The sequence below is a fragment of the Eurytemora carolleeae genome, unplaced genomic scaffold, assembly GCF_000591075.1.
Source record: "Eurytemora carolleeae unplaced genomic scaffold, Eaff_2.0 scaffold755, whole genome shotgun sequence".
Classification (NCBI taxonomy): Eukaryota; Metazoa; Arthropoda; class Copepoda; order Calanoida; family Temoridae; genus Eurytemora; species Eurytemora carolleeae.
In genome coordinates, this window is record NW_019396643.1 from 70926 (window position 1) to 84771 (window position 13846).

At 34.1% G+C, this 13846-nt stretch overlaps 1 protein-coding gene across 1 annotated transcript in view; it reads left to right on the plus strand.

Moving 5' to 3' along the window:
* Positions 1-6411: 6411 nt before the first annotated feature.
* LOC111706769 (sodium channel protein 60E) overlaps positions 6412-13846 on the plus strand; it is a gene marked incomplete at its 3' end in the record, with an annotated part of 89511 nt that continues 82076 nt past the window's right edge. The window contains exon 1 of the mRNA XM_023479705.1: positions 6412-6641. The remainder of the gene's footprint in view (positions 6642-13846) is intronic.

The following is a 13846-nucleotide window of genomic DNA, read 5'->3' on the forward strand; positions in this document are numbered from 1 at the left end:
GCACTTAAACACACAACACGCACTCAAACACACAACAAGCACTCAAACACACAACAAGCACTAAAACTCAAAACAAACACTCAAACACACAACAAGCATATAAACACACAACAAGCACTCAAACCCACAACAAGCACTCAAGCACACAACAAAACATCAAACACTCAAACCCACAACAAATACTTAAACCCACCACAAGCACTCAAACACACAAAAAAACAGCAAACACTCAAACACTCAACAAGCATTCAAACACACAACAGGACTCAAACACACAACAAACATTCAAAAACACAACAAAACAACAAACACTCAAAAACACAACAAACACTCAAAAACACAACAAGCACTCAAACACACAACAAATGTGTTAATGACATCTTGTAAATTGCTCTCCTCGAAGATCAATAACGCCAAAATTAGAAAATTTTGCTTTTTTCATTTCTTATAGTTTTCGTTAAACAAAGATCAAACCCTATTCTGAAATTAAATTGTTTCAAATATCTTTTGATTGTACTAATCTACTTTTTAAAGAACCAGTTTGAGATGGAAGGGGATAGGCCATTGTTGAACCAACAATATTTGATCAGGTTCAAATATTCTGATTATTCAAAATTTTAAGATATTAGAAAGGTTTTATTTTAGAGCTTCAGTCCGTGAAATTGAAAAAGGTAAAATATTATATTTTGATTTATCATCAAACTTTAATTTATGTATCTTTTATAGAGGGTAAACAGTTTTAAAGAATAATCTAACTTTACGACAAAAAATTATTCCATCGAATTTTTTTCGAAACAATTATTTTTGTTTTGAAAGAAAATGCTCGACGTCCTTTACTTCTTCTGTAAGAACAGACTTTTCAGATTAGTACCATTAAAAACCCGGATATTTCAGAATACTAAACTCCAGGATATATGTAGATACTGAAGTCCAGGATATATCAGGATACTGAACTCCAGGATATATCTGGATACTAAACACCAGGATATATCAGGATACTGAACTCCAGGATATATCTAGATACTGAACTCCAGGATATATCTGGATACTGAACACCAGGATATATCGGGATACTGAACTCCAGGATATATCTAGATACTGAACTCCAGGATATATCTGGATAATGAACTCCAGGATATATCTAGATACTGAACTCCAGGAACTAAACTCCAGGATATATCTGGATAATGAACTCCAGGATATATCAGGATACTGAACTCCAGGATATATCTGGATAATGAACTCCAGGATATATCAGGATACTGAACTTCAGGATATATCTGGATACTGAACTTCAGGATATATCTGGATACTGAACTCCAGGATATATTTGGATACTGAACTCCGGGATATATCTAGATACTGAACTCCAGGATATATCTGGATAATGAACTCCAGTATATATCAGGATACTGAACCCAAGGAAATATCTAGATACTGAAATCCAGGATATATCTGGATACTGAACTCCAGGATATATCTAGATACTGAACTCCAGGCCATGTCTGCATACGGAACTCCAGGATATATCAGGATATATCTGGATACTGAACTCCAGGTTTTCTCGTCGATGCAACCTTTGAAAAAATTGATCAACATAATAATATTTGCAGTAAAGTACAATTTAGTAGTAGGATTTATTTCAAATGCTGTGTCCACTAACTAAGGAACTGAAAATGTAATCTCAAGTGACGCCCAATTGAAAGAGTGGCATTTCATATTAACTACGGTACCCTTCTGATCCTGTATGAATATCACAGTTTTCATTTATGAAAAGCTGAGAACTTTAGAATAGTGGATATCGAGATTAATGCTTGATCCTCTCTTTTTCTTAATATCGAGACTAACCTAATCTTGTCCTTGTATCCTGAAAAGTGTATAAAATTCAATCAATCAGAGTTGCATATAAGTAACCGTTAAATTAAAAATTTTACGTGCCATTTAAGATTAATATACAGAAACGGGAGTGCTCTCTGATTTTAAAATACCGGTTTTTCATTTTTCTCTACTATTTCCAAGTAAGAACGGTTTAAGAAGAAAATCAAGAGTGTGTGTATTGAAAACTCAGATTAAGTAATTGGGATTAAGGATATCTCATTCTAAAGTTTTCAGCTCTGATTATTTTAATTCGTTGTTTCTGTACAAAAGTGATTCATTTATTCCCTTAGAAATAAATAGATCAAACAATTTTCAATTTATAAAAACTACGTTATCTTCCACATTGTTACGGGTACGACTGTGAATAGGACATGTTCCCTTATAAAGGAACTGAGTCTTTGCCAGTCTTTCAGTTTTTGTAAAACCTTTATCTTAGCTACCTTTTGATTTAAACCTTTAATATTTCAAACTTACATTATTTGATCTAACAGAATTCATCGTTTGAAATATTTAAGGTCTACGACATTGGGTTGCAACGATATTGAAATTAGAAAATCAGAGTTTGTGGCAAAAACTCAATTCCTTTAGGGTCACTTTAAAGAACAACGACAGTCCCTTTAATAAGTTAACCCTATTGCGACTGACGTCTGGTTTATCCAAAATAGACGGGGGGGGGGGGTTACAGTGACCCCCCCCTTTATTTCCTTATTGTGATACAAATCTATAACATACGATACATGTTTGGAAAGCCCATGGGCTCCGCTTTGATAATCTCTAAAAAAAATGAGCAAATTTGCAAAAATATAATTATTTATTGCAAAATAAAGTTTCATAGCGAAAAATGTGCAAAAACAAAAAAATATTAAGGTCAAAAGCCCTTGACCCAGCAATTTTATTTCAGGAATTAGCATTGAGAGTAAGTATTTTAAGGCTCAAAATAGCAAATTACTCTTAAAACATGTAAAAATATTGCCATCTTAGAACTGTACTTTCAAATTTTTGTTCAGGCATCCAGGCAAGCTAAATATTGTCATATAAAAGGTTAGTGAGTAAGTAAGGTCAAGGATATATCTCATTTTAGAAAAAAATAACTTTTATATCAAATACTATCACTAAGGGGAGTGCAATTTTGTGAAATTTGTTTAAAATCAAATTACAAAATTACAAAAGCAAAATTGTATTCCTCTTTGAATTTAAGGCATCATTTCAAATGCATTTTTTACAAAAAATCGATTAATTTTGGCGAGTTCAAAATATTAAAAATTGTGCGCGCAAGCTATGGTCAACAATTTTTTTTTCTCTATCTAAATATATTTTAGCTCTCAAAAACGTTTTTTTGCTTTAAATCGGTCAATTTTTAATATTTTTATATTCTGTGATTTGATTTGAATTCGGGAAAACAACCCAGTGTTAAAAATACTCAAGTTTAAGATTTTGATTTTATTTGTATTTGTGTTTTTTACATTATTTATCATTACAACTCATATCAGGGATCCTTCTGATTTTTGTAAACATTTCATTTTTAAAACATGCCTTACAATTAGGTATGGAGGAGGAGGCCGGAGGGTGTAAATTGAGGGAGTAGGATGGTATGCGGGGAGTAGAATGGAATGCGGGGGAGTAGAATGAGGGAGTAGGACAGTATGATGGGGAGTAGAATAAGGGAGTAGAATGATATGCAATGGAGTAGAATGAGGGAGTAGGATGGTATGCAAGGGAGTAGATTGAAGGAGTAGGATGGTATGCAAGGGAGTAGAATGAGGGAGTAGGATGGTATGCTGGAGAGTAGAATGAGTGTAAGATCTGTGGATCTTTATAAACTAATGTGTGTTCAGGGTGTTCAAAGTCGAGAAGTTCTCCAGCTCGTCCTACAGAGAACCCCTATCTTCAAGCAACTAATCCTACAAATCTCTACAAATACATTGAATCTACCATTGTTTATCTTACCATTCAAACTACCAATCTAAGATTTTTATGTAAACCTTTTCTAAAGCCTATTTTTTATTCTTGAAATTGAGTCTAATTTTCTAATATCATACATATCTTTAAATAGAACTGTCAATAAGTTTTATAAATGCTTGAAAGTCTAGCCACTTTAGTTTTAATAATTGGTCTTGTCTTTCAGACCAAGATGGGTTAGTTGTACTTTTCTAACTTGTTTTCGTCCTCTTTCTCCAGGTTTATAAATCATCCGTGATTTAAATATTCACATGGAAACTTTTACTCCATATTGCTTGATTCTTTTCTAACGGATGGTTTATATAATATATATAGATTTGTTGTGATAATTGTAATTCTTCCCTCAAAAGTTCCGTGCATGCCTCCACGCACTGAACCAGGTGATTAATTATGAACATTAAAAGTTGAGCTTAAAAATTATCCTGAATTCTCACAACCACTTCAACAACTCTTATGCTAGGCTGGCTTTGAGTTCCTGTTGATCTAGAGCTTTAACCTCTCCGCTGACTCGCGGAGCTAAACCTATCTGCATCCTTGGTCTCTGGGATGAAGATGCTCTACTCTCCTCTCACCTACTAATCTTGACACCCTGTGCCTTGGGTAGGTCATGAGTTCTCTACGTATACAAGACTCCAGTCTCAACGGAGTCCGAGTGCTCCTGTGTCTTTGGACGCTTGGTTGAGTTCTCTACAAACAAGACTCCGATCTCAACAGAGTCCGAGTGTTCCTGTGTCTTTTGACGCTTGGTTTGAGTTCTCTACGTTTCCTCTGATAGTATCCTAGAGGCGTCTCCATCTCTACGTACCAGACCTCCTACGACCTTGGCTTGGTTGTTCTCACTTCTCCGGCATCTCCGATAGAAGGAATCTATCCTCTCCGACATCTCTGACGGAAGGACCTCTACACTGTATCCCTGATCTAAGCTTCTCTAGATCAAATACAGGTACTAATCTCGATTACAATTCTTGTGATCTCTGGGAGAAAGACAATACTTGAGAAGGATATTTTAAGATACACATAAAGATCTCAACTCAACTCTATAAAGCTCATATTTAGTTCTTGTACCCGAGACTGTGGTGCATTCTAAACACTATAGGCTACAAACCTCCGGACAAATCAACATTGTAAGTGAATTTTTCTATTTATTTAAAATTAAACATTTGTTATATAAAATTGAATGTTTTATCTGGAGAAAGTTTTATTTTTAAAGGCTAGAATTTTATTTTATCGTAAAATTAATTAACCCTGGACTGATTTATTGTGTTTTCAGTTCACAGTTGAGTCCTGTATAAACTGCCTACCTGAAATATATATACATAAGATTTAATCAGTGCAAATTGAGGTGAGCCGAAGAGAAAGAGTTCATGCTCGCTCTTATGTTTGTAGCTATTACCTGGTTCCTAAAGGTCAAATTTGAGTACAATGAGGAAGTAGGACAGTATGATGGGGATTAGAATATGGGAGTAGAATGATATGCAATGGAGTAGAATGAGGGAGTAGGATGGTATGCAAGGGAGTAGATTGAAGGAGTAGGATGGTATGCAAGGGAGTAGAATGAGGGAGTAGGATGGTATGCTGGAGAGTAGAATGAGGAAGTAGGACAGTATGATGGGGATTAGAATAAGGGAGTAGAATGATATGCAATAGAGTAGAATGAGGGAGTAGGATAGTATGCAAGGGAGTAGATTGAAGGAGTAGAATGAGGGAGTAGGATGGTATGCAGGGGAGTAGAATTAGGGAGTAGAATGGTATGCGGGGGTGTAAAAATGAGGGAGTAGGATGGTATGCAGGGGAGTAGAATGAGGAAGTAGGATGTAATGCCGGGGAGCAGAATGAGGGAGTAGGATGGTATGCAGGGGAGTTGAATGCGAGAGTAGGAGTAGAATGAGGGAGTAGGATGGTATGCGGGGGAGTATAATGAGAGAGTAGGATGGTATGCGGGGGAGTATAATAAAGGTGTAGGATGGTATTCGGGGGAGTAGAATGAGGGAGTAGGATGGTTTGCGGGGGAGTAGAATGAGAGAGTAGGATGGTATGCGGGGAGTAGAATGAGGGAGTAGGATGGTATGCGGGGGCGTATAATTAGGGAGTAGGATGGTATTATGAGGAGTAAATAATATGAATGCGGGGGAGTAGAATGAGGGAGTAGGATGGTATGCGGGGGATTAGAATGACGGAGTAGGATGGTATGCGGGGGAGCAGAATGAGAGAGTAGGACGGTTAGCGGGGGAGTATTATGAGGGAGTAGGATGGTTTGCGGGGGAATATAATGAGGGAGTAGGATGGTATTATGAGGAGTAAATAATATGGTTTGCGGGGGAGTAAAATGAGGGAGTAGGATGGTATGCAGGGGGGAGCTAAATAAGGGAGTAGGATTGTATGTGGAGGAGTAGAATAAGGGAGTAATATGGTATGCGGGAGAGTAGAATGAGGGAGTAGGTTAGTATGCGGGGGAGTAGAATGAGGGAATTGGTTTGGGTGTATATAGTGTAGAGGCTGTACAGTGTATAGTGTAGAGGATGCAGGCACCTGAACTCCAGGGCTCACTAACCTCCAGTTAGTTTAAGACCAGGAGATATACAACATATATTTACTCCTGGAGAACGGGAGTATGTTCTCCTCAAACCAACCTTGTTCTAACATAAACAAAACCAAGTAGTATACCCCTAGGTGTGATGAAGCTAGGGTGAAGTGAAAAATGAAATGACAGGAAAGTGTTAAAGCTAAAATCTGGCAAGTTATCTGACTGCATTATTCTTCGGCCTCGGCATTTCCAATACTAAGCCTGATATAACCATCCCTTGGTAATTGTTTCTTAGTACACAGATTGAAAGTTACACCTTGTCTTGTCCATATATCAGTCATTTATACAATATTCTCCAGAAGGTCTAGGGTGTCTCAAAAACTAAATATTACACGTTTTTTTTCTTGATTTTTCTATTTTTGTTTTTGCAGTATTATTTTATTATCATTACTTTTGGGCGAAGAAATAAAGGCAACAAAAAACTATTTAGAAGCAAAATGTATTTTTTTTTTATAAATATTCATTAAAATCTTAAATTAATTATAAAATTCCGTAATTGACAGAAAATAATTCTTTTTCTAAAAACTTGAAATAAACATTGAATTGATGATATTGGTTCTTATCTCCCCTTTTATCTGTCTATATACTTTGTTTGTCTGTCTGTTTGTTTGTACCCAATAAACATCAAAACGGCTGAACTGATCGGGCCAAATTTTGTGTGGAACCTCACTTGACCCCATGGAAGGTTTATGGATGATCAAAATAAAAATAAGTTAGCCTCCAACAAAATCCATAAAATTTCCATAAAATTTTGAAAATCCACGAAATTATTTTTAAAAATCTGCGAACTTTTTGTTTTTGCTTTAAAATGTATACAAAGAGAACATGTTTACAATTGAAATAGAAGATGGACGCGAAGCGCCCTGAAAGTATATTATTTGTATAATTGGTAATATATTGGCTGATAAAGAACCTGTTATATGGGTATTAGGACCTGTTGTATGGTAGAGAACGGTGCCAAAATATTGGCACCGAAAAACATGATAAAACATTGTTATCTGTAAACCATATTCCGTGAGAAGAAACCAGGAACCTAATTTAATGAATTTGCAGGGAAATTGATATCACCAATTCAAATCCTTCATGAATCTTTAACTTTGAATCAACGGTTAAAATGTTGGTAGTTCAGCGACCTGGCTTAAATTCATTAAATTCGATCTTTTTGTTCTGAATATCGAAAAACCGAAAACAGTTTGTAAGAAATAAAAGAATGCGAGGGATATCTCACAATCTTTATCAGAACATATAAATCAGAGTTTAGCAAAGTTGCTCAGAGAAATATCACAAAGAAACTGAGTTTTTGTCACAAACTCAAATTGTCTAATCCCTATATCTTTACAATCTGATGATGTAAACCTTTGATATTTCAAACTTAGATTATTTGGTCTAACAGAATTCATAGTTTGAAATATCAAAGGTCTACGACATTGGGTAGCAAAGATATAAAGATTAGAAAAGTAGAGTTTGTGACAAAAACTCAGTTCCTTTGTTAAAATAAATAAAAAATACTTTTTCTTACAAATTCTAACAAAATTAGATCAAGCTATGTCGGTTTAGATAAAAGTTGTTGTTGATGAGATTTTTATCATTCCAAATTCCAAATAATGTTTGGCGTTAAAAAGGAATTTACAAAAAATCTTTGCAATCGTTTACAATATAATACATAAAATGTCTTATCCAATTTCAATAGAAATTTCATCAAGTCAGGTTCATTCTGTAAGTATAATAATAAAAATATACATGAATTGTTGCAAATTAACCTTAACAATCTTGAAATTATTATAAGAAAGATTGTTCCATCTGAGCTGGACAATTATGAAGCTGGGTTAATCTGTAGGTAAACGCTAAACAGTGCGGAAGAAGTCCACAAATGAATTGAGTCTTTGCTATAAAATCAAATTTTATAATCCCCATATCTTTGCAACCTGATAGTGTAAACCGTTAATATTTAAAACTTATATTACATGATCTTACAGACTTCATAGTTTGAAATATCTAAGGTTGCAAAGATCTGAAAATCAGAGTTTGTGCAAAGATTCAACTCCGTTGAACCAGCTCAGTGCTTCAAGATATTAAAGAATGTAAAGATTCGTTTCGATTGCGGGACTACCTTCCAGAAAATGATAGTTCAACAAGTCACACCTAGTTTAACTACTTCCATTATAAAGATCCATCTCTGTTTAGATGTCAATGTAGTAGAATATATGACATTTGGCCATATTTCAAAGTAGTAAATTATTTAATAAATCAATATCGACAAATGCATTTTGTATTTACCTCCTCTTCTATTAACAGATAATAATTTAAATTGGAAATAAAAGCGTGAATTCAAATGACCTTCCATCCAAATAGATTATCAAGTACAATAGGTGGCAACAGGGAAATGAACCAATTGTCTCACATTATTTGACATGTTTTCCAAGATGAAATAAAAAAGTGTAAAAACAGAAACAAAAATACACATAAAATTGCACTTATTTCACTGTAAGAAAAGCACTTTATTCTAAAATTATCTCTATTATTGATAATTTTGTCGGACACAAAAACTGAATTGACACTTATGACGTCAGAATACAACTGTACTGAGAGTGTACAAATTCTACGTTGCTTATCTGATAAAGAATTCTGGAATTTTACTTATCTTTTCTACAGAAATGCTTGTTGAATACTTTGTTTACAAGCTGTTTTATATGTAAAGAATATTGAATTATACTTTCTAGAAGTCACATAAAATAGATTTTCGGATTCGAATTTCGCATATCATGGATTTTCCAAGAATAATTGTGACGAAAGACGCGCCTTTAAAGGTTTAAAGGGTATCGTTGTGAATTCTTGACCAGTTAAAGATCTAAAGGGTACCGTTGTGAATCCTTGATCATTCAAAGGTTGAAAGGGTAGCGTTGTGAATCCTTGATCAGTCAGAGGTCTAAAGGGTACCGTTGTGAATTCTTGATCAGTCAAAGGTTTAAAGGGTACCGTTGTGAATCCTTGATCAGTCAAAGGTTTAAAGGGTACCGTTGTGAATCCTTGGTCAGTCCAAGGTTTAAAGGGTACCGTTGTGAATCGAGGATTCTCCTCTCCTTAAAAAGAAGCTCACTTAAAAATAAGGCCCCTTTAACAAGTAATAACAACAAGGGAATGATTACTCATCTCAAACTCTAATTTTCTAATCTCTATATCTTCGAACCTTAATTTGTAAACAAGATATATTTCAAACTTTTAAATTCTCAAGATCAAATAGTTAAAGTTTGAATTTATAAATGTTTACACCATCAGGTTGAACAGTTATACAAGTTCAAATAGTTAGTGTATGAGGCAAGTAATCATTTTCTTTGAGAATATTTTGGTTTCCAAAATTTTCGTCTATCTCTTACCAGATTGAAATGCTCAGTAGAAAATCCTTTTGTTCGCCCAACAAGCAGTAAAAACATCAAACGTAAATTGGAAATAGTAAAATAGGATTCAAGCTTTAACTTTGGTTGGAAAGAACGATATAAAGTCTCTATAAAATGTTTCTAGATATAAATCTTGATTTAAACCATCGTTTTACGTATAAAGCTCATAAAAGGACCGACAATATGCATAGTGCATACTATAAAGCACGGAGTGGAGGGGGAGAGAGTAAAAACAGGAATATTCTAATCAATTATATACTTTGCTTGTTTGTTAATGGCTGAACCGGTTGGGCCAATTTTTGTGATCCCTCACATGACCCCATAGTAGGTTTATTGATGGGCCTTAAAAAATTTCAATTTCAAAAATAAATTCGCGATTTTTTTGGTTATTGTTTGATGATTTTATAAGAGAAAATCCCAATTAAAATCGAAGATAGGCGCGGGGAAAACCCTGGAAGTATAGTTATATATTTAAAGTTAAATCTAAGTACGGGGCTATTCTTAAAAGTGGTTTGTTGAAAAGTTTCCCAAAAAAAGAGAAAACTTTGCTAAAAAGTATAAAAGAGAAAGTGTATTGAAAGTTTTATCAATAATTTTCTGTTCACAAAATGAATTTACCGACCATAGAGTCAAAACGTTGAATATTTCATTTTTTTGTTCATTTGAACTTTTTAAAAGTTCATTTAGCCGCAATGCTCGGCCCAGAAATTGTCTTAACTAACCTAACTTTGAAATAATACATATATTTAAACTATACTTTGGTTCAGATGAATTATTTTTATGTTCATCTAAACTCCTAGCCGCAGCTCTAGGCCCCCTAGCCTGTCCTGGCCGCAACGCTCGGCCCAGGAACCTTACCTAACAATGAAATAATACAATTTTTGTCATTTTGTTGTTTTACAATTTGTTGCGTTTTTGGCCGTTTGTCGTTTGACCCTATGTCGATGAAACTGATTTTTAGGTAATTCATGATTCGTTGAACAGACGTAGATTGTGCTCAATCTAAATCAGCCTTTTTTCCATAGTGCAATTATATTTGAAAAGCGAAATCAATAAATATAAAGTTAATCTCTGTTTGTTTCCTTGTATGTTGAATTAAAACTCAGGAACACCTGGAGCTCAAATTTTGATTGGAGAACTCGTCAGAAACATTGGAATGTTCTTTAAAACTTCTATGCTTAGTGTGTTGACTTTTTTAGAAAAAAACTTCGTTTCCATGCATAGTTTGTTTTAAGCAAGTCTAATTCTATACATAAATAAGTAATCTCTGTTCGGGTGTCTAGTTGTGTCCGATTATAACTCTAGAAGGTCTTGACTGATCATGCATCACATTTTGAATTGGGAACTCGGTAGAACCACGGGAATGTTTTTTAGTTTTGGTTAATTTGTTAATATTTCCAGACAAATCTAGGTTTCCAAGTTAGTAATATAATACTATTAATTTGTAATTATCCTATTATGGCATTTTAAGAAGGCGATACAGGTCGGTGATAAGGGTTGTGGAAAGCAAATGAAGGGGGGGGGGCGGTGAAAGAAGAAAGAGGGGGAGGGGAAGTGAGTAAGGAATTAAAAGTGAGGGGTTGTCATATTGATTAAAAATGAGCTAGGTAGTAGGTAGTATAGGAGTAAATAGATTGGATCTAATAAGGGGGCTCGAGGGGTAAACGAAATACAAAGAGCACAGGGAGGGTGGCGGCGGGGGAATGTGTGAATTTATAAGGTTTAACTGTATACAGACTTAACCACGATTTATAAGACATCAAAGACGACAAAAAAATTTTCCTTAGTTTAAGGTTTTTCAAATTAAAAATTAAGAATTAAATTGCAAATTTTTTATACGATCATATACAGCATATTTACAAAAAAATAGAAATAAAAAAACACCTAAAGAATGGATATTAAAAATTGCATAAATGTAATTAATTATAATTGGGCTAATGTTGGCGTAAAGCACCACTGAAAAATCAATTGAATTATTTCTATTAATAATTTTCTATTTAGAACTTCTTTATTGTCATTGAATGATAAATATCTAAAGAATGTCTATTTGTTTATAATTTGTATCTAAAAGTATCCAGGTATATTAATAAAAAATGCAGAATTGTCTTGTCTCTGATCGGTGCTTAAAGTTAGTCAGGAGAAAAGATATTACTCAAACACAATTAAAACTTCTTCCCAACAACTTGTCTTAAACTTCTTATTTCTCTCATTATGGCCTAAATATCATGAAGTGAGATAGACACACAGATAAATAGTGTTTTCATTGAACACAAAAAACGAAGAATTGCTATGCTTGGAAATTCAACATCAAGTCAAATAATGTACCTTTAGTTTTATTTGCTTTTTGATGCTTTGTATTCTATTTTATTTTATTCTATATAAGGTCAATCTTATTATTATTATTTTCTTGTTCTAGTTCGGTGTTAAAACTAATTTATTCTTTTATTTCAGAATAAAAATATTTTCCTACGCTTACGTACCTTCCTACCGCCTAAACTTCCTGTCGTCCTCTAACTTTCCTCCCTTTCTTACTGAAATGTAATCATTTTTTCATTTCCTAATTTTCCTGTCCTAGCCTAATTTTCCTGTCCTATAGTCTAATTTTCCTGTCCTAGCCTAATTTTCCTGTCCTAGCCTTATTTTCCTGTCCTATCCAAGGATGTAATGCAAGGAAAGTTATTTCAGAAGTGTACGCATCTTTTGTACTGCAGAGTACTGTCTCTGGGTGGGAATATAAACACAAGACGTATGTCGAAGCCTGACATGGGATCAGGGAGTAAGGAATAGAAGGGAGAGACAACTGACGCGGTTCGCCCTACATGCTTTGCAGACGGTACTCCATTTTATATCGAGCTGTTTGGTTTCTTTAGTAGGGCCCCACAGGAAAAATATGTATTGGATCCATCAATCAATTAAATGTTTATATAAGAACAAAAAATACAATTATTTTCCAGTCTTGATAGCAAACTCTCGATCTTCCTACGAAAATCATATAATTCCGATATTGATTCAATCCTTCTATATACACAAAAAACACAAAAACCTGATCTTTACTACTTGAAACTTTGACTGTTTCATCCAACATATTTTATAGTTTGAAATATGAAAGGTCTGCGAAATCAGGCTGCCCGATGTAGGGATCATAGAGTTTTAATTCAGTGCTCAGTTCTTTTACGAATGGACTTATAGTTCCTATTATGAAGTCCTAACATTGAACGACTTAAATATGCTCCAAAACAGTTCAAAGCAGTAATATAATTTGATGAAACTCCTGTGTCACTTCTAGACCATGAGCAATGATTGGAACTAATTCCCCCTGCAATTGTCCACCTTATATTATTTACAAGGGATGAATATGTAGAAATGAGGATTAGTTTAGACTTTGTTGGTATAAAGCCTCGTGATTATGTTAGATTGGCTGTGTTACATATTCTGAATATATAAGTAGAAGTACGTGTATGTATATAATTATTATTTATATACAGACAAGAGGGAATGTATGCTGATAGAAAAGAAGATATTATTCACTAGAAGAAAAACTCTTTCTGTTTTGAACTGCATTGGCAACAATTGGGCCAATGTGGTATTTAATATGGGGGTTTATTATTATACTATTTACCATTTTTTATCTTAAAAATGTATTTTTCAATGAAATTTGCGTTTCTGTTTTATTTTGGTGATTTTTTATCATTAACATCTGAATAGGGAACTGCTTGTGTAAAAGAAAGGAAAATAAACCTGTAAAAGTTGAAGAATGAAGAATGATGCTTCCTGCAGGACTGCACAGGGGAATATAATATTATTAACACAGAATAAATATGATTTGATTTACACAATCATTAGGAATTCTTATAACAGCATGCAAAGCAAGAACAGCATACAAGAAGAGATCAGCAAGCAAAGCAAAAATAGCATGCAAAGCAAGAACAGAAGATCAATCAAAACAAGAACAGCATGCATAGCATATTACAAAGTCCCTCAAGCAAGTGTGAAAAAAAGGCTTCCTGGGTGTTTCGCGTCTTTCGTGTCT